At 48.0% G+C, this 20,838-nt stretch overlaps 2 pseudogenes; one reads left to right on the forward strand and one right to left on the reverse strand.

Moving 5' to 3' along the window:
• The first annotated feature begins 10,707 nt into the window (after window positions 1-10,707).
• Window positions 10,708-11,768, forward strand: LOC134739913 (uncharacterized; annotated as a pseudogene).
• Window positions 11,769-11,855: 87 nt separating this feature from the next.
• Window positions 11,856-15,299, reverse strand: LOC129041011 (putative speedy protein E21; annotated as a pseudogene).
• Between the last annotated feature and the right edge of the window lie 5,539 nt (window positions 15,300-20,838).

The raw sequence follows: 20,838 nt of genomic DNA on the forward strand, positions 1-20,838 counted from the left end.
GCTTGTGCCTGTAATTCCAGCAAAAGAAAAGCCAAAGCAGGGTGATCATGAGGTCAGGAGTTCAAGACCAGCCTGGCAAACATGGTGAAGCCCTATCTCTACTAAAAATACAAAAATTAGCCAGGTGTGGTGGTGTGTGCTGTAGTCCCAGCTACTCGGGAGGCTGAGGCAGGAGAATCGCTTGAACCCGGGAGGCGGAGGTTGCAGTGAGCCGAGATTGTGCCACTGCACTCCAGCCTAGGTAACAGAGCAGGACTCCATCTCAATCAATCTCTCTCTCTCAGTGGTTGAACTACCCTTGACATGGTTCAGCTCTGTGTCCCCACCCAAATCTCATGTCAAATTGTAATTCCCAGTGTTGAGGGAGGGACCTGGTGGGAGGTGATTGGCTCATGGGGGCCGACTTCCCCCTTGCTGTTCTCGTGATAGTGAGTGAGCGCTCACGGGATCTGTTTGTTTAAAAGCGTGCATCACCTCCCGCTTCACTCTCTCTGTCTCTCCTGCTCCACCATGGCCAGACGTGCCTGCTTCCCCTTCACCTTCTGCATGATTGTCAGTTTCCTGAGGCCCCCCCAGCCATGCTTCCTGTACAGCCTGCAGAACTGTGAGTCAATTAAACCTCTTTTCTTCATAAATTAACCAGTTTCAGCTAGTTCTTTATAGCAGTATGAAAACAGACTAATGGACCCTTCTGGTTGAAGGAATGCAGCCATTCTGCTTGTTTGACTATTTCCTTTCTATTCAGCTCTATTTCCCAGGAGGTGTTTATCCAAGTGCAATAGGAGGTATTGGTGACCGCACAGTCCCCTCAGTGTTCTGCTAGTGAATAGTTGAAGGTTGATCAGTGATCTCCTGCATTTTCAGTTTGGCATGGAAAAGCCCCGTGTGACTGGTAAAGGTATCAATGAGCACCAGGAGGTATCTAAATCCTCCAGGAGCCATAGGCATCACGTTGACGTCCATTTACCAGTCTTCCCTGGCAAGATTCTTCTGAATTGTACTGCCCTGGCCAAAAGGGGTATGGGAGGGGCTGGGCGCAGTGGCTCACGCCTGTAATCCCAGCATTTTGGGAGACCAATTCAGGTGGATCATTAGAGGTCAGGGGTTCAAGACCATCCTGGCCAACATGGTGACATCCCATCTCTACTAAAAATACAAAAAGTTAGTGGGGTTTGGTGGTGGGTGCCTGTAATCCCAGCTACTCAGGAAGCTGAGGCAGGATAATCGCTTAAACCTGGGAGGAGGAGGTGGCAGTGAGCCGAGGTCGCACCATTGCACTCCAGCTTGGGCAACAAGACGAAACTTCATCTCAAAAAATAAAAAAAGAAGTCCGGGTGCGGTGGCTTATGCCTGTAATCCCAGCACTTTGGTAGGTGGATCCCAGCACCAAGGCAGCTGGATCATGAGTTCAGGAGTTCAAGACCAGCCTGGCCTAGATGGTGAAACCGTGTCTCTACTAAAAATACAAATATTAGCTGGGCATGGTGGCACGCACCTGTATTCTCAGCTACTCAGAAGTCTGATGCAGGACAATTGCTAAAACCCAGGAGGGAGAGGTTGCAGTGAGCCGAGATCGTGCCACTGCACTCTAGCCTGGGCGACAGAGCAAGACTCCGTCTCTAAAGAAAGAAAGAAAAAGGAAAGTCCTCAGGGAAGTACCTCGGCTTATTTCGTAAAGAGGTACTGAAGGAAGCAGAGGCATGTGGAGGACTTCCCCACCCTGTGCAGTTGTTTGGGCCATGGCGTTTGAAATTTATTATTTCAGAGTCACCCCTTTGATGACCTTGGCAATGGACTGCAGTCATCTGTTTAGGCCTTTCCATGGCCCACATCAATGCCAGTATTTCTGCTTGTTGCACATTTGATTTCCTTGTTGTTGGCATTTTGAAGTCCCCCTGTTTTCCAGATCACACCGTGGGCGTGGACCACAGAGATTGCGTCTTGTGAGTCTGTAGAAACAGTCAAGGCCTTGTACTCTCTTAGGCCCAGGGCTCAGGTTAATGCAGATTTTCCCGGCCATCTGTGCTGAAGTCCCTGCGGGGAGGCTCCTGGCTGGTTTCCCGTACGTTGACAGCTACACGTTCTGCCTTTCATTGGCCTCTTTTCATGAAGCTCCTGCCTTCCACAAACGATGTCTCCCTTTCTTCTTGAACCACATCTCTGTTATTGAATCTCTAGAAGTCGGCTGGGTGTGGTGGGTCATGTCTGTAATCCCAGCACTTTGGGAGGCCGAGGTGGGCGGATCACCTGAGGTCAGGAATTGAAGACCAGCCTGGCCAACGTGGCAAAACCCCGTCTCTACTAAAAATACAAAAATTAGCCAGGCGTGGTGGTGGACACCTGTAATCCCAGTTTCTAGGGAAGCTGAGGCAGAAGAATTACTTGAACCCAGAAGGCAGAGGTTGCAGTGAGCTGAGATTGAGCCCACTGCACTCCAACCTGGGCAACAGCAAACTCCATATCAAAAAAAAAAAAGATGTCTGCCTCTACTAACTGGGAGGGGTTAATGTCAGGGCCTACGGCCATTTGTGGAGCTTTCTGGAGCTATCTGGGGCATTCTGAGATATGAAGTCGGTGCTGAGGACCACCTGACACTTTTTGCCTTGGGGTCCCAGGACATCAAGTCCTGGAGGCACTTTGTCAGTCATTCTAGAAATGCTGACATGTTGTCATCAGTTGAACCTCCCCCTTAGCTTACTCCCATTAAAAGGGGGTTTGCTAATTTCTTTGATTTCTCTCAACAACATATTCTGGGAGTGTTCTAAAGGTTCCCTCGCTGTTCTGACATTGGGTCCACACTCAAGATGGATTGCACTGCTTTTCACCAGACTCAGGATGTCTCTCAACCTCCCAGAGCTGGAGACAGACATTGCTGTTTGCCCAGCCACCTGCAATCCAGGAAGAGAGGCCTCAACAGATACCAATCCTGATGGCGTCTGGGTCTTGGACTTCCGGCCTCCAGAACAGTGAGAAAATGAATTTCTGCTATTTAAGCCGCCTAGTTATGGTATTTTGTTATGGTAGCCCAAGACCTCCCTCCCCACCACCACCACAAACACATATGTTTCCTTTATAAATATAAATATAGAGAGAAATTTGACCAGGTGCAGTGGCTCACACTTGTAATCCCAGCACTTTGGGAGGCCGAGGCAGGTGGATCACATGAGGTCAGCAGTTCAAGACCAGCCTGGCCATAATAGTAAAACCCATCTCTACTAAATATACAACAATTCGCTGGTCGTGGTGGTGGGTGCCTGTATTTCCACCTACTCGGGAGGCTGAGGCAGGAGAATCACTTGAACCTGGGAGGTGGAGGTTGCAGTTAGCCAAGATCGAGCCACGGCACTACAGCCTGGGCATCAGAGCAAGACTCCAACTCAAAAATAAATAGATAAAGAGGGATATTTATATATTTCTCCCTGTATTTACAATATTTATATATATAAATATAAGTTATATATAAATATGTCATATGTTTATATTTATAAAGCAATCTATATATTTAATACATTAATACATTAAATATCTGTTTTATATACATTATCTATATGGACATATAGAAAGGAATTTTTATGTTTCTTTGCTGTTCTGACACTTCCCTGCCCTTCTTTTCCCAGTTGTTTCTGGCCTTTGTCTCTGATTCTTGGAGACAGCCTCTAAATCCTTGGAATTTCCTGGGTGATAGATGTGTCTGTTACTCATGGTGACCCCCCCAGGGTCACACCTGAGTTTATGCCAACCAGGTGACTTGTGATTGACTCTGGTCAACCACACCAGAAAGACCAACCATGTGATTTGAAGGTTGCAACTTTGAGCCACATGGTATCAGGCTGACATCCAGAAAGGAACTGGGGGGCTGGAGGATGACTCCACTGCCTGGCCAATGATTGAGTCAACCAAGCCAATGTAATCAAAGCCCCGGATGTGGAGGCCCAGGTGAACTTCCCTGGTCGGTGATACACATCAATGTGCTGAGAGGATGATGCGTCCTGAGGACACAGAAATGTCATCTGTGGGACTCTCTCAGAGTTTCCACTATGTGTCTCTGCTTTTGTCCGGTCTTAACTTTTGTCAGTGTTTTTCTTATATAAAACTGTAATGAAAGTATCATGCTTGGTCGAGAACACTGGCTCACGCTGGTAATCCCAGCACTTTGGAAGACCGAGGCGGGCAGATCACCTGAGGTCAAGAGTTCGAGGCCAAACTGGCCAACATGGTGAAACCCCCCGTCTCTACTAAAAATACAAAAATTAGCTGGGGGTGATCACTTGTAATCCCAGCTACTCGGGAGGCTGAGGCAAGAGAATCGCTTGAACGGGAGGCGGAGTTTGCAGTGAGCTGAGATTGCGCAACTGCACTCTAGCCTGGGCGACAGAGAGAGACTCCATCTCAAAAAAAAAAAAAAAGAAAAAGAAAAAGCGTCATGTTCTTCTGAGTTCTGCGAGTTGTTATAATTATCAAACCTGAGGGCACGGTGGGAATCTCCAAATTTGCAGCCAGTTGGTGAGAAGTACATGTGGTCTGAGGACACCCAAGCTTGCAGCTGCATCTGAAGCGAGGACAGCCTGGTGGGGGCTGGTGGCATTTGACCTGTGGCATTTGACGTAACATCAGGGAGTTGACATCAGAATTGTGTCACACAGGCCAGGTGCGGTGGCTCATGCTTGTAATCCCAGCACTTTGGGAGGCAAGGTAAGAGAATCGCTTGAGCTTGAGTCTGAGGCCGCAGTGAGCTATGACCGCACCACTGCACCCCAGTCTGGGTGACAGGACAAGACCCCGACTCCAGAAATAAAAAAGAAAAATCACAAAGAATTGCATGGCAGAGTGCCTGTCTTTAACAGCTTTAACTGTTGCAGGAACTGGTTTTTTTTGTTTGTTTTTTTGCAGGGGGAGACAGAGTCTCGCTCTGTTGCCTAGGCTGGAGTGCAGTGGTGCAATCTCTACAACCTCCACTTTCCAGGTTCAAGTGATTCTCCTGCCTCAGCCTCCCAAATAGCTGGGATTAGAGGTATGCACCACCATGCCTGGCTAATTTTTGTATTTTTGCTAGAGACAGGGTTTCACCATGTTGGCCAGGCTGGTCTCGAACTCCTGCTGGCATCAATGGAGTGAGCCACCGCGCCCTGCCACCTTTAGAGTTTCTTACCACCTGGTTTTCCTCTCTCAATATCTTTCCCTCATTTCCTGCTTTAAAACTCTAGCTTGGGGTCTGGGTGCAGTAGCTCATGCCTGTAATCCTGTAGCAGGACGAGCCTCAGACAAAACTCCTCAGACACCGAGTTAAAGAAGGAAGGGGTTTATTCGGCTGGGGGCATCGGCAAGACTCCAGTCTCAAGAGCCGAGCTCCCCGAGTGAGCAATTCCTGTCCCTTTTAAGGGCTCACAACTCTAAGGGGGTGCGCGTGAGAGGGTTGTGATCGATTGAGCAAGCAGTGGGTATGTGACTGGGGGCTGCATGCACTGGTAATTAGATCAGAACAAAACAAGATAGGGATTTTCACAGCGCTTTTCTATACAATGTCTGTAATCTATAAATAACATAACCGATTAGATCAGGGGTCGATCTTTAACTACCAGGTCCAGGGTGTGGCACCGGGCTGTCTGCTTGTGGATTTCCTTTCTGCCTTTTAGTTGTTACTTTTTCTTTCTTTGGAGGCAGAAATTGGGCATAAGACAATATGAGGGGTGGTCTCCTCCCTTAATCCCAGCACTTTGGAAGGCCGAGACGGGCGAATCACTTGAGGTCAGGAGTTGGAGACCAGCCTGGCCAACATGGTGAAAACCCATTTCTACTATTTTTACAAAAGTTAGTTGGATGTACGGTTGGGTGCCTGTAGTCGCAGCTACTTAGGAGGCTGAGGTAGGAGAATTGACTTGAATCGAGGTGAAAGTTGCAGTGAGCCGAGGTCATGCCATTGCACTCCAGCCTGGGAGACAGAGTGAGACTCTGTCTCCAAAACAAACAAACAAACAAACAAAACCTCTAGCTTGGGATCAGCCTTCTCTTCTATTATTTTTCTTTTTAAAAAAATTTAAAAAAAATAGATAAATGTTGATGCTATGTTGCCCAGGCTGGCTTCAAACTCCTGTCCTCAAGTGATCCTCCCACCATGACCTCCAGAAGTGCTGGGAATGTAGGTGTGAGCACTGCACCCAGCCTTGTGTTTTCTCTACATAAAAAATAATGCAGGATTATCTTCTAGAGCTAATTAATATGTTCAAATAACCAAAACCCCATTGAGGAAAAATGTCATGACAGCAAATAACCAATCCAGACCAATATGATCACACTCGCTGTGAAGGTGAGAAAACTTCATCTTTATTACGTCTCCCCAAGAGACGCACTGCATTGTTCTCTTGAAAACACATAGCTCATGTCCTCCCTTAGAACACACATCCTCTTTAAAGTAACGTACAAACATGCCAATACAAGGTAAAAAATTACATCTGAATTCTCACATTTCAAAAACATACAGTAAACATCAAATAAAAATTTATTTTTATAAGAATTTAGGGGAACTATCATGTAGCTGTAAGTGTAATACACATATTAAGTATCATAGATAAAAAGAGTGCTCCCTTCAGCAGCACATGTAATAATAGGTACAAAGATTTAAAGGTAAAAGATTTAGGATAAAAAGAATCTTCTCTTAAAAAGGAAAACAAAATTATATTTATGTGTATATAGCAGCTATAACACCCATCTCACAACTTTGTAGGAACGGTGTCTATTCAAAAATACCAGTATTTTCAAAATATTTTAAATAAATATAGTAATGATTCTATGCCCATCTTTTTCAAAATAAACCAATAAAATATATAGTATATATTAGACATGTTAGTATATATCTAAGACATGTTAAAAATCACAACTGAATTCTCACAATTCAGTCACAAATCTAAACAGCAAATAAAAATTTGTATGACAGGAATTTAGGGGAACTACCAATAGCTATAAATAGAAGAGATTATTATGGAAGTATCATAGATAAAAAGTGTACTTGCTTCAGAGGCACATATAATAATACAGAAAACAATTTAAAGATAATGAAAGATTTAGGATAAAAAGGATTCTCTCTTAAAATGAAAATAAAATTATCTTTATGTATATATAACAGCTATAACTCTCATCAAAAAATCTACAGGAACAGCATGTTTTCAAAAGTACAACAATTTCCAAACTATTTGAAATAAACCTATTAATAATTCAATGGCCAACATTTTCCAAACAAACCAATAAATGCATAGTGTGCATGAAGCTGTCTGTTACAGTCTGTGGCCCTCATATTTTACAAAGAATTCCGTGCCAATCAGAGGGTCTGCTGTGTGCCTTCAATGCTCCTGGGCTGCGGCAAGCAAGTCCATAGGAAACAGGATCTCCAGGTTCTGCCCCAGGGAGGTTGGAATTCAGCAATATAAAAAGGGAGATGGCGCTGCAGGAAGGGGTGGAACCGGAAACACCCCTGGTTTCTCACTGTTCTCTATGGATTCCTAGAAGTACCCCCACTCCAGTCCTAGGAGGACAATGTGATCACTCTATTCAGCTCAGTCTAGAACAGTCCGGGTTCTTCTAGATGACCTGCACAAACGGCTCCTGTCCTCCTTCCTGGTGCCTGCCATTAGCATTGGAATAAAGTTCTTGCTGAAAATCCGCATCTCCCCTGGGCCCGGTGTTCTGGAAGTGAGAGAGAGGACGTCACACTTCAAGGAGGCAGCTGTCTAGACAGGAAGGTTATTCACATCCCACGTCAAGTCTAACTAGAGTTCAGAGCAATTGAGAAATCCAATTTTATCTCCTGTCCTTCATTCCATAGCCTGCTTCTGAACCATCGTGTTCAACTGTGAAACTCACACTTTGATGACCCTGACTCCGAAACTCAATACACCCAAGGTCAGCCCCAGTGATCTGCTTCATAGCAAGGACTTTGGGTGGGTCTGCCCAGGGAGTAGGGCACCCTCAGAGAATGTGGCTTTGGACTTCATCACAGCTGGGGCCTTTAGTGTCGCTTAAGAGCTAAACTTGTAACCATGCTAGATCTGTTTCTAATGTGACAACATCACGAACCCCGAGTCCAGAAGCCTAATCCATAATCCTACCTCCTCATGATGAAGTCTCATGCTTTGTGCTCAACGTGGTTAGCTGCACAAGATGTAAACCAAAGCTTCACTGGACCCTCGACCCAAATCGGTCACTCAAGTGCGTCCATCATAATGAACCTTCCCGAACTCAGTATTTATGATTATTTTTGAGGCAGGGTCTCACTCTGTTGTCCGGGCTGGAGTGCAGTGGCAGGATCAGGGCTCCCTGCAGCCCCAACCTCCCAGGCTCCAGCGATCCTCCCGCCTCAGCTTCCTGAGTAGTTGGGAGTAGAGATGCCTCCCACATCACCTGGCTACTTTTTGTATTTTTGTGGAGAGGGGATCTCGCCACATTGCCCAGGCTTGAAGCCAGATCAAGCAGTTGGGTTCCTCAGATTTCTGAAATAGACCCCAATATTCTGCCTTTACCCCAGAGGACGCAGGTGTACCTTCCCTCAGGCCGATGACCTCAGGCCTCCACGGTCCCTGGAGCTCTAGGAAAGGTGGGCACGATCTCATGCCCACACCCAGTGCCCTGGGTCATAAGCCTGGATCTGGAAAAACAAACACCCCTTAAGAAGATGGGGACTCCCCAGGATACTCCTCCCTCCCCTCATCCAGCCTCCAGCCCACCCGATTCCTCCCCACCTCCTCCACCTCCCCAGGCCCCACCCACCTCCTCCAACTCCTCCAGGAAAACCCAAGCCCTGCAGTGCACGGAACGGAAGAACCGGAACCGAATCTTCTGGAACAAGGAATCTGAGAGCGGTTCTTCCCGTACAGGAAGTAGATGTTTTGTTTGGAGGTCTCACTGTCCTCCTCCATGTCATTGGCCAAGTAGCTGGGGACAGCTATCAGGTTACTGCTTAGGGGCACCACCAGGAGAGACCTCCGGCTGAGGCCAGCTTCCTGGAGAGGAGGGCAGGGGACCGTCCTCAGCTCAGGACGGGCACCCACCCTGCAGAGAGCCACGCCTTCCTCAGGAGGGCTCTGCTGGACAGAGACCTGCTGAAGGGCATCTCCCATTCCTTCAGGATGGAGACAAAAACCCAACTGGTGACCAAGAGTGGTGGCTTATGCGAGGAATCCCAGCACATTGGGAGGCCGAAGCAGGAGGATCACTTGAGGCCAGGAGTTTGAGACAGGCCTGGGCAACATAGCAAGACCCTGGTCTCTATAAAAAATGTGAAAAACAAGCCAGACGTGGTGGCTCATGCCTGTAATCTCAGCACTTTAGAAGGCTGAAGCAGGTGGATCGCTTGATACCAGGAGTTCGAGACAAGCCTGGTCAACATGGAGAAACCCCATCTCTACTAAAAATACAAAAATCAGCCTGGTACGGTGGCACACCCATTAGTCCTAGCTACTCAAGAGGCTGAAGCATAAGAATTATGTGAACCCAGGAGGCGGAGGTTGCAGTGAGCCAAGATTGGGCCACTCCATTCCAGCCTGAGAGGCCACAGCAACACTCTGTCTCAATAAATAAATAAATAAATAAATAACTGTCCCGGTGTGGTGGCACAGCCCTGTAGTCGGAGCTAATCAAGGGGCTGAGGTGGGAGGATCGCTTGAGCCCAGGATATGGAGGCTGCAGTGAGCTATGATCTCACCACTGCACTCCAGCTTGGGGGACAGGGCAAATCTGTCTCAAAAAAATAAAAGAAATTGAATACATTGATATTTTGCCAGGACCCTGCCTTCTACAGGCATCTAGTCTAATGGGACTGGTAGGAATCAGGGGAGATGACCTAATCCCAGTGTCACATTATAATAGGATGTAACTGGAGAGCTACGGGCATGCAGAAGTTGGAAGATGAGGGAAGGCATCACAGAGGCTGTGGAGTGAACTGACTTCAAGGAATGGGTCCCTCCCTTCAGAACCACATGTGTGCGGGACACCCAAACAGAAAACACAAACGCAAAGTTGAGTGGAGGGCATTTGGAAGGAGCGGTGAAGCCAAGCCAGGAAACACCAAGAAGGCGAGCCAGTGTGCTTGTAGAGATTGTAGAGAGGGTGGAATTGGCACTGAGGATCCTTGCCTCGATTTAGCAAGACATCAGCTAAGGAAGTTGTTCAGGTGGGCAGTGAGGGCGTTGTGCTTTGGAAAGATGCTCAGGCTGCACTAGGGAGCCCCCTGGCTTGGGGAGAGACTCCAGGAGACGCCAGCAGGGAGCATTTGACAGCGGATTCGAGTGATGCGAGGGGGACCTGAACTGTGGCCTCTGTCGTGGGAACCTGGAGGAGGTCGATGGCGTTTGCGGTTGATGTGGGAAGGAGAGAGAGAAGAACTGGAAACGTCTGCTTGCTGGGGGAAGTGTCGTGTCCGCTCCTCCGCTCCTTTTCTTCTCCCCTTAGGAGCGGTTTATGGTTCCTTTTGTTTTATTCTTTTATTTGTACACTGGTGTTGGAATTTGGTTTTTTGGCTTTTTTTTTTTTTTTTTTTTTTGCCTTTTTTTTGAGAAAAAGTCTCACTCTGTTGCCCAGGCTGGAGTGCAGTGACTCAACCTTAGCTTACTGCAACCTCCACCTCCTGGGTTCAAGGGGTTCTCTTGCCCCAGCTTGGATTACAAGTGCATACCACCATGCCCGGCTAATTTTTCTATTTTTAGTAGAGACAGGGTTTGGCCATTTTGGCCAGGCTGGTCTCGAACTCCTGACCTCAGGTGATCTGCTTGCCTCGGCCTCCCAAAGTGCTGGGATTACAGGCATGAGCCACCGCGCCCAGCCTGAGTTTCCTTTTAGAAACAACAGTCTAAGAACAAGATAGTATAATCTTGTCTTTTTTGTACACAGAGTAAAGAGGACAAATAGGTGAAAGAATAAATGAAAAGCTGGAATCCCACTTCTCCCGCTGTCCCAGGGTGTTGGGTATTGACCGATAGGAGGCAGCAAACCACTCACACAGCCAGGAAGAAATGGATGCATTGGTATTGCCAGGAGAAGAGGCTGGCCCAGCTAAAATATGCTATGACCATAGCCAGGAGATACCGATGGAGAGACGGGAACACAAAGCGGGAGAGGTCACATCTTGGGAGAGGAAGATCGTGGAGATGGTGGAATGGGGGTCTGGGGAGGGGGTGCCCATCAAAGAAGGGACCTCAGTGTTGGGGTGACTGTGCTCATGTGCAAATTGCGGGGTGGAGGGGTATTTGATGGTTGGAGGCAAATCCGAGAAGCCGGAGGAAGGGTTTTCGGTGGTGCTCCCAGGATGGTGGGCTCTGATGGGATCTTTGGAGGGGGCGTGTCTAGGTCAGCTGGTGTCAGGAGGGTCTTTTGTGTGCCAGGCAGAGAACTGTCCCAAAGAGCTGAGAGTAGAGGGGCCAGGAGCTTCAGGGCTGCGGCCAGACTGTGGCCCAGGGCTCAGATCCCAAACGACCTGTAGGAGAGGCAAGGGCCACTCATTCACTCGGCAACAGACCAGCAGAGTCCTGAGGGAGATGCTGACAAATCATAAAAAAACCAAGAATAGCCGGGAGTGGTGGCTCAAGCCTGTGATCCCAGTAGTTTGAGAGGCTGAGATAGGAGGATCATGTGAGCCCAGCAGTTCGAGAACAACCTGGGCAACATAGCAAGACCCTGTTTGTATAAAAATTATTCAAGCATGATGGCATGTGCCTGTACTCCCAGCTACTCAGAAGGCTGAGGCAGGAGGATTGCTTGAGCCCAGGAATTAGAGGCTGCAGTGAGCTGTGATCATGCCACTGCACTCCATCCTGGGGAGCACAGCTAGATTCTGTCGGAAAAAAAAAAAAAAAAAAGGTGGGCACCAAGACTCAAGACTGTGGGAGCTGCAGGGGCACAGTGGCTGATGTCTGTAATCCCAGCATTTTGGGAGGCCATGGTGAGCGGAACACCTGAGGTCAGGTGTTCAAGACCAGCCAGGTCAACATGGCAAAACCCCGTCTCTACTAAAACCACAAAAATGAGCCAGCCATGGTGGTACATGCCTGTAATTCCACCTGCCTGAGAGGCTGAGGCAGGAGAATGCCTTGAACTCGGGAGGCATTGGCTGCAGTGAGGCAAGGTTGAGACACTGCCCTCCAGCCTGGGCAACAGAGCGAGACTCTGTCTCACAAAAAGAAAAAAAGACTGTGGGAGCATCTGGTGGGAGGTGCTGGAGGGAGAGAGGAGAGGAACTGTGGGTTTGGAAGCTGTGCCCACCCCCGGGCAGTGTGTTGAAGCAGGAACACAGTTCCGTAGAGAACAACCTTACCTTGTCCGACACCCTCAGATCTTTGTCCCAGGCCAGGAATCTTTTAACGACAGGATCCTCTGTGATTAGACAGCAGATGTCAGCATGAGAAGCAGGACAGGGTTTCTGTGGGAGCAGCAGGGCAGCGAGGAGAAGTATGCCTCCCAGGGAGAAGTCTCAGGATTGCTGCCACGGGTGAGGTGGATGGGAGAGGGGAGAATGACTTTCACTGGGCAAGGGAGAGAGGCTCCTGCTCTGAGACTCCCCTGAGAAGAGGCTGAAGGAGGCCCTGGGTGTGAGAATCTACGGGATGTAGAGCTGGGAATAAGCCAGGATGTCCTCCCAGCAGACACGGAGGGACCACTGCAGAGTCATAAAGGAATTCCCATCATTTCCCCATGAGACAGTCACATCAGGATGTGACCATGGCCTTGGTATCCCCCTCTATGGATGGAGACACTTAGGTTTAGAAAAGTCAGTAAGAGACATTAAGTTTCAGAGGGCACAGCTGAAGCCACTTTCTTTGATTTTTTATTTTGTTTTATTTATTTATTTATTTACTTACTTATTGAGATGGAGTCTCGCTCTGTGGGCCAGGCTGGAATGCAGTGGCACAATCTCAGCTCACTGCAACCTCGGCCTCCCGAGTTCAAGCAATTCTCCTGTCTCAGTCCCCTGAGTAGCTGGGATTACAGGCGTGCGCCACCACGCCCGGCTAATTTTTGTATTTTTAGTAGAGATCAGGTTTTACTATGTCAGTCAGACTGGTCTCTAGCTCCTGACCTTAGGTGATCCACCTGCCTCGGCCTCCCAAAGTGCTGGGATTACAGGTATGAGCTACCGCGCCCGGCCTTGCTTTTTCTTTTGAGACAGAGTTTTGCTCTATCACCCAAGCTGGAGTGCAGTGGTGCCATCATAGCTCATTGCAGCCTCAAAGTCCAGAGTTGAAGCAATCCTCTTGCCTCAGCCTCCCAACGTGCTGGGATCTCAGGCGTGAGCCCCTGCACTTAGCCCAAAACCAAGCTTTCTCATCCCAAGCGCTGACCTAATCCTAATCCTCTATCGTCTCCTAAACGTCCCTCATGAGTGATAACTTCCTAAACATCCCTCATGAGTGATCACTTCTGAGTCCTCCTGCATGGAGAGCTCACCCACTGGGGGCTTATTTTTCCCATTGGAAAAGTGTGGTTATTGGAAGTTTCCTCTTTTTAGAAAGAACAGGATTGGAGGTGCTCTCTGGGGTGTCCTCCTACCAAGCAGCCTGTTGAAGGCCTCATGATGCTCAGGGAGCACGAGTGACACTCACCGTCACTTCAGCTTCATCTTGAGCCCACACAGTGTCTCTGCCACCCAGGTCTCCTCAGGCTCAGAGGCGAGCTCCTTCTCTGACTCCTCCTCAGATTCGTCCGACCACTCCTTCTTCCTTTTCCAGCAAAGGGACCTACGCCAGGGGCTGGGATCTACCCCAGGGGCTGAGTAAAGAAAGCAGGCCACAGTGTAATGCTTCTGCAACTGATCACCTTAGACCTCGACCCAAAACCCCAAACTACTCTCCATCCTCCCCAGCCTCACAGACTGTTGGCTTCTCCAAGCCATCTTTCTGAATTTCTCCTCTGCTGAGCCCCATGTGCCACTCCTTTCCCTCCCCATTCTTCCATCTCTCTGTCCTCAGAACCCCTCCTCATGTCCTTCCCTGGTCCCTGGCTCTCTGAGTCCCTCTTTTTCTGTTTATTTGTTTGGTTGTTTTGTTTTGAGACAGAATCTTGCCTTGTCTCCCAGGCTGGAGTGTAGTGGTGCAATCTCAGCTCACTGCAACATCCATCTCCCGGATTCCACTTATTCTCTCAGCTCTCAGGTAGCTGGGATTACAGGTGTCTGCTATAATGCCCAGCTCAGTTTTGTACTTTTAGTAGAGACTGGGTTTCACCATGTTGGCCAGTCTGGTCTCAAGCTCCTGGCAGGCCAAGTGAACCTCCTGCCTTGGCCTCCCAAAGTGCTGGGATTACCGGTGTGAGCCACTGCACCTGGCCTGAATTTCTCCATTCTTCCCACACACCCTCCTCAGGTTCTCCTTCCTGATCTCTGACCTTTTTTTTTTTTTTTTTTTTTTTGAGACAATGTCTCTCTCTCATCCAGACTGGAGTGCAGTAGTGTGATCTTGGCTCACTGCAACCTCTTCCTCCCAGGCTCAAGCGATGCTCCTGTCTCAGCCTCCCGAGTAGCTGGGATTACAGGCGCACACCACTACCACCTGGCTAATTTTTGTACTTTTAGTAGAGATGGAGTTTCACCATATTGGCCAGGCTAGTCTTGAACTCCTGACCTTAGGTGATCTGCCCGCCTCGGCCTCCCAAAGTGTTGGGGTTACAGGCGTGAGCCACTGTGCCCGGCCCCCTTCCTTCGTCTTAGTCAATCCTATCCCACCTCTTCTTCCTCCAGTCCCCTCACCTGATGGTCCCGACACTTCATCATCCACCACCTCCTGGAGGGGGTACCCTGAGGTGCTCGGCTGGGGGCTCTGCTCCTCATCCTCGGGGAGCAGGATGGTCATGATCTTTCCCAAAATCTGTCCCATCCCACAGAACCTAGTCTCTGTTCTGTCCATGGCCTTCTTTTGGACTCTGCTAGGACCCAGAAGAAGGTGTTATAAATTCTCGAGGCTGGGAGAAGTCAGGAGTGGAGAACACCTCTGAGAAGATGCTGTTGTCCACCTGAGCTCCCAGGCGCCCACAGAGTCCGGTCCTTCCTAGGAAGGTTGGAATCTCTGATGTCATTGGCCATTCCAACCTGGCAACCATTTGGAAGAAAAACACATGTAACTGCCAAGCTGATCTCTTGTCCTGGAGATCCTGGGTTAATGGTATCTCCTGCCACTGTCCCAACCTCAGACCACTGTCCAAAAGCATCTTCAGGGTCTCCGCATCCCTCTGTTCCCTGTCCCAGCAGAGGCTGTCTCCTCTCCACTCAAAGCCTGAAGCATGGTGGGGTTTCCTCTTCTCTGTACATGCCCATTTCAGAGTCCAGTCTGGTGGGAGAGAGAACAAGGTGGGAAAGAAAACTAGGGTAAGCAGAAACGATGAAACCTTACAAGAGTGAGGTGATCATGTACAAGAGATCCCAGGAACACTGACTTGATGAAAAAGTCACATCAGGGCACTCAATTTGGCAGAGCTTTTTTGCCGAATGTTTACTGACATTCACTGTCCAAGATTCTACACTAGGGGTACACGCGCCCTCTGCCTTAAGGCATCTTTAAGTTCAAGAGACATTTTAAGGACTGAAAATCATAGGCAACTGCACATGAGCTCACACATATTTCCAATGGTGTCCCCAATTTCAGGAAGTCCATGGATTACCTAAAGCCAGCCCCTCCAATTCGGCTAAGAAACTCTAGTCTATATATCAAGTTTGTATCATATGTATTGCTCTGAACTCAGAAATTTCCCTACCATTTATGGATTCTATGAATAAAATATCGCATGTACAAAAAGACTAAGTCAAAAAATCTCAGCTGTGCACAGTGGCTCATGCTTGTAATCCCAGCACTTTGGGTGGCCAAGGAAAGAAGATTGCCTGAGGCCAGCAGTTCAAGACCAGTATAGGCAACATAGCGAGACCCCATCTCTTAAAAAACAAATCCAAACCAAATTAGCCAGGTGTGGTGGCTGGCACCTGTGTTCCAGCTACTTGGGAGACTCGTGTGACAGGAAGATCGCTTGAGCCCAGGAGTTAGAAGCTGCAGTGAGCTATGATCTGGCCACCGCACTCCAGTCTGGGCAATACAGCAAGACGTTGTGTCAAAAAAATTTTTTTTGATAAAAAATAAAAGAGTTGCATGACATTCAGAGACCATCCAAAAAACCTGTGGGTTCCCGGCCAGGCTCAGTGGCTCACGTCTGTAATCTCAGCACTTTGGGAGGCCAAAGGGGGTGGATCACTTGAGGTCAGGAGTTTGAGACCAGCTTAGCCAACATGGTGAAACTCCATCTCTACTAAAAATACAAAAAATTAGCCAGGCATGGTGGCGGTGCCTGTAATCCCAGCTACTTGGGTGAGGGGGTGCTGGAGAATCACTTGAACTCGGGTTGCAGAGGTTGCAGTGAGCCAAGATCGCAACATTACACTTCAACCTGGGCAACAAAAGCAAAACTCCGTCTCAAAAAAAAATAAACAAAGAACCTGTGAGTTCCCACACAGCTTCCTAATGGGCTGTGGCTCTCCTAGGATTCTCTTGCTCATGGGGAAGGCACAGACTGAACGAGGAAGCAGATCCCATTGCTGTGGAAGTCCCATTGTTAGGAAACTCTGCTTTTCTGGAGTTTAAATTTGCATTCATGATGCTTTAAGCCATCAGAGCTGGGTGGGTCCTCCTACAACAAAACAGTTTGCTATCTCTCTCCTAGTTAACAGGCTTTCAAATATTAGAAGATCAATGTTCTGACCCTGTTATAATTTCTCTTTTGTGAAATGAAAAGCTCTGATTTAACCCGTCTTCAAGTCTGGTTTGCATATTCCCCTCTTCTGGCCACCTTGTCTAGACACACTACACTGAGGCAGTGCCCATCTTAAATGATGTTGATACATTGTCAAAAAATGGGCAAACCAGGTGCGGTGGCTCATGCCTGTAATCCTACCACTTTAAGAAGCCGAGGCAGACAGATCACCAGAGGTCAGAAGTTCGAGACCAGCCTGGCCAACATGTTGAAATCCATCTCTACTAAAAATATAGAAAAAATTAGCTGGGTGTGGGGGTGCACATTTGTAATCCCAGCTACTTGGGAGGCTGAGGCAGGAGAATCACTAGAACCTGGCAGGCAGAGGTTGCAGAGAGCCGAGATTACGCCACTGCACTCCAGCCTGGGTGACAGAGCGAGACACCATCTCATAAAAAAAAAAAAAAAAAAAAAGGCTGAACAGCCCAGGTTTGGTCTGATATGTTCAGAAAAAAGCAAAACAGTCACCTCTTGCCTTTTCTTTTCCCGCAATGATGCATTTTAATACAGCAATGGCTGTAGGTGTGCTGCAGAAACACCATTCAAGTGAAACAGAAGGGCTTTCCTGGCTGGACACAGTGGTCACTCCTGTAATCCCAACACTTTGGTTGGCCAAGGTGGCAGGATTTCTTGCGGCCAGGAGTTCGAGGCTGCAGTGAGCTGTGATCCCACCACTGCATTCCAGGCTAGGCCTCAGAGTGAGGCCCATCTCTAAAAAACCCTTCACTCCCCAAAAAAAGGGATTTGCAAATACCAGCCTTTCAGCATGAGGATCACATGGAAGAACATTAAGATATAGATGCTGGGACCCAGCCCTATTGATTATAATTCAAAAACTGAGGTGGGGCCTGATTTAACTCCATCATTGGACTCCATTCAGATTTGGAACTCTCTGGGGTGGACAGCGTAAGAGAGATCCTAAAGAAAGCAAAGTCACTATGGACTGACTGAAATGAGTAGACAAGGTTTTCTTTCTTTTTTTTTTTTTTTTTTTTGGAGATGGAGTCTCGCTGTGTCGCCCAGGCTGGAGTGCAGTGGCGTGATCTCGGCTTACTGCAAGCTTTGCCTCCCAGGTTCACGCCATTCTCCTGCCTCAGCCTCCCGAGTAGCTGGGACTACAGGCGCCCGCCACCTCGCCCAGCTAATTTTTTTGTATTTTTAGTAGAGACAGGGTTTCACCATGTTAGCCAGGATGGTCTTGATCTCCTGATCTCGTGATCCGCCAGCCTCAGCCTCCCAAAGTGCTGGGATTACAGGCGTGAGCCACCGCGCCTGGCCGCAGACAAGGTTTTCTGAGCATGGTGAAATATGATCTGGGCCTCATTTGGGAGGGCTGTGGCCAGGCCTTGAGTCCTTGGCTCAGTGGGACCTTCTGAAACAGCCTCCAAGCTGTGCCCCCGCTTCCTTTGCTGTTGGATGACCCCCTCCAGCGGCTTTGGTGCTGATGGGAATAAGTCCTGCAGAGGAAGTTCAGCCCAAGTCTCAGCCTAGCAGCCTCGCCACACCTGACCAGGGTCTGGTCACGCTGCCATCTCCGCAGTTCTCTGCGGAGTTGTGGTTTCTGTACCTTGAAGAGAACTCCCCCTTCTGGGACCCAGAAACCCAGTAAACCCTGAGGAGAAAAGTGAATGAAATTACTGCAGACAACTCTGTGGCGGGGAGATGGAAAAGAGGCTCTTTGTTTTTATTTTTTGTTTTTTGAGACAGAGTTTTGCTCTTGTCGCCCAGACTGGATTGTAATGGCTCAATCTCGGCTCACTGCAACCTCTGCCTCCCATGTTCAAACGGTTCTCGTGCCTCAGCCTCCAGAGTAGCTGGGACAATAGGCGCGCACCACCACGCCCAGCTAATTTTTGTATTTGTAGTAGAGATGGGGTTTCCCCATGTTGCCCAGGCTGGTCTCGAACTCCCGGCCTCAAGCAATCCGCCTGCCTTGGCCTCCCAAAGTGCTGGGACTGCAGATGTGAGCCACTGTTCCCAGCCCTCACTGTATGGATTTTCTAATAAATAAATAAATAAATAAAAATAAAAAATTAAAATTAAAATTAAATTTGTCTTATTTGCCAAAAGGTAAATTAACCTTTTCTCCTCTCCTTTTTAAAGAGTATTTCCTTGATAAGCCTTGTAATATGAATAACTTTTGTGCCTTTGATATGTATCTAAATCTTTTAAAAAGGTAAATGAACTTCTTGCCAACATTACAACCCAGGAATATATATATATATATATATATATATATATTTTTTTTTTTTTTTTTTTTTTTTTTTTTTTGGAGACAGAGTCTCACTCTGTCGCCCAGGCTGGAGTGCAGTGGTGCGATCTCGGCTCACTGCACCCTCCACTTCCCAGGTTCAAGCAATTCTCTGGTCTCAACCTCCTGAGTAGCTGAGACTACAGCACCTGCCACCACGCCTGGCTAATTTTTGTATTTTTAGTAGAGACGGGGTTTCACCTTGTTGGTCTGGCTGGTCTTGAACTCCTGACCTCAGGTGATCCACCCGCCTCGGGCTCCCAAAGTGCTGGGATACCGGCATGACCCACGACGCCTGGCCACAACTCAGGAATTTTTTTCTTAAGAGCCTGAGAGTCTTGTCTTTGAAATGTAAACCTCGAGGAAGATAGTGTCCCTATCTTCCTGTTACCTGGGGAGTTTAGCCTAGGCACCTTGAGCAGTTACTACCTGCTTGTCAAGGAGATATGAGAAGTTTTGTTTTTTCATCGGATACAGGTAATTAACTAGCATAGGTGGCCACCTTGATTTCCAGGTGAATTTAGGATGAGTGTTTAAGAATGCATAGCAGGCCAGGCGCGGTGGCTCACACCTGTAATCCCAGCACTCTGGAGGAGGCCAAGACGGGCAGATCACTTGAAGCCACACAGAAATCGAAAGGAGTTTGAGTCCAGCCTGGCCAATATGGCAAAACTCTGTCTCTACTAAAATACAAATATTAGCTGGGCATGATGGCACATGTCTGTAATTCCAGCTACTCGGGAGGCTTAGGCACGAGGATCACTTGAACCCAGGAGGTGGAGTTTACAGTGAGCCAAGATCACACCACTGCACTCCAGCATGGATGACAGAATGAGACCCTGTCTCAAAAAAAAAAAAAAAATGCATAGCAAGTCGTTTTACATGAGGATGAGTTACTGTTTATCTTGAGAGCATGTATGCAATGGATCATATCTGCCAGGCTATATAAAAAGGAGGTTTTGGCTGGGCGCCATGGCTCACACCTATAATCCCAGCACTTTGGGAGGCCTAGGTGGGCACATTACAAGGTCAGGATTTCGAGACCATCCTAGCTAACATGACGAAACCCCGTCTCTACTAAAAATACAAAAAATTAGCCAGGCGTGGTGGCACGTGCCTGTAGTCCCAGTTACTTGGGAGGCTGAGGCAGCAGAATCACTTAAATTGGGGAGGCAGAGGTTGCAGTGAGCCGAGATCGCACCACTGCACTCCAGTCTGGGCGACAGAGCGAGACTGTGTCTCAAAAAAAAAAAAAAAAAAAAAAAAAGGAGGCTTCATTTCTCTTTGCATCTCATTAATTGATCACCTGTGATGGGCATCACAGTCTGGTTTAATGTTTATTCCATAATAAAATTGTTTTATTTTCTGAGCTTGTGGAAAGAATATTCTAGGTTAACAGAAGAATTTATTTATTTATTTATTTTGAGATGGAGTCTTGCTCTGTCACCAGGCTGGAGTGCAGTGGCATGATCTCAGCTCACTGCATTCTCCACCTCCTGGGTTCAAGTGATTCCCCTGCCTCAGCCTCCCAAGTAGCTGGGACTACAGGCGTGCACCACCACACCAGCTGATTTTTTGTGTTTTAGTCGAGACGGGGTTTCACCATGTTGGCCAGGATGGTCTTGATCTCCTGACCTCATGATCTGCCCACCTCGGCCTCCCAAAGTGCTGGGATTACAGGTGTGAGCCACTGTGCCTGGCCTCAGAAGAATTTATTTTTAGTCTTTTCCTTACCAGTTTTTATGAAACAACTGGGCAAGAACACTGTTAGATTTCACCAAAAAATTGTGATGAATCATTGTCCTTATGATCCCATTTTT

Source organism: Pongo pygmaeus, chromosome 6 (assembly GCF_028885625.2).
Source record: "Pongo pygmaeus isolate AG05252 chromosome 6, NHGRI_mPonPyg2-v2.0_pri, whole genome shotgun sequence".
NCBI lineage: Eukaryota > Metazoa > Chordata > Mammalia > Primates > Hominidae > Pongo > Pongo pygmaeus.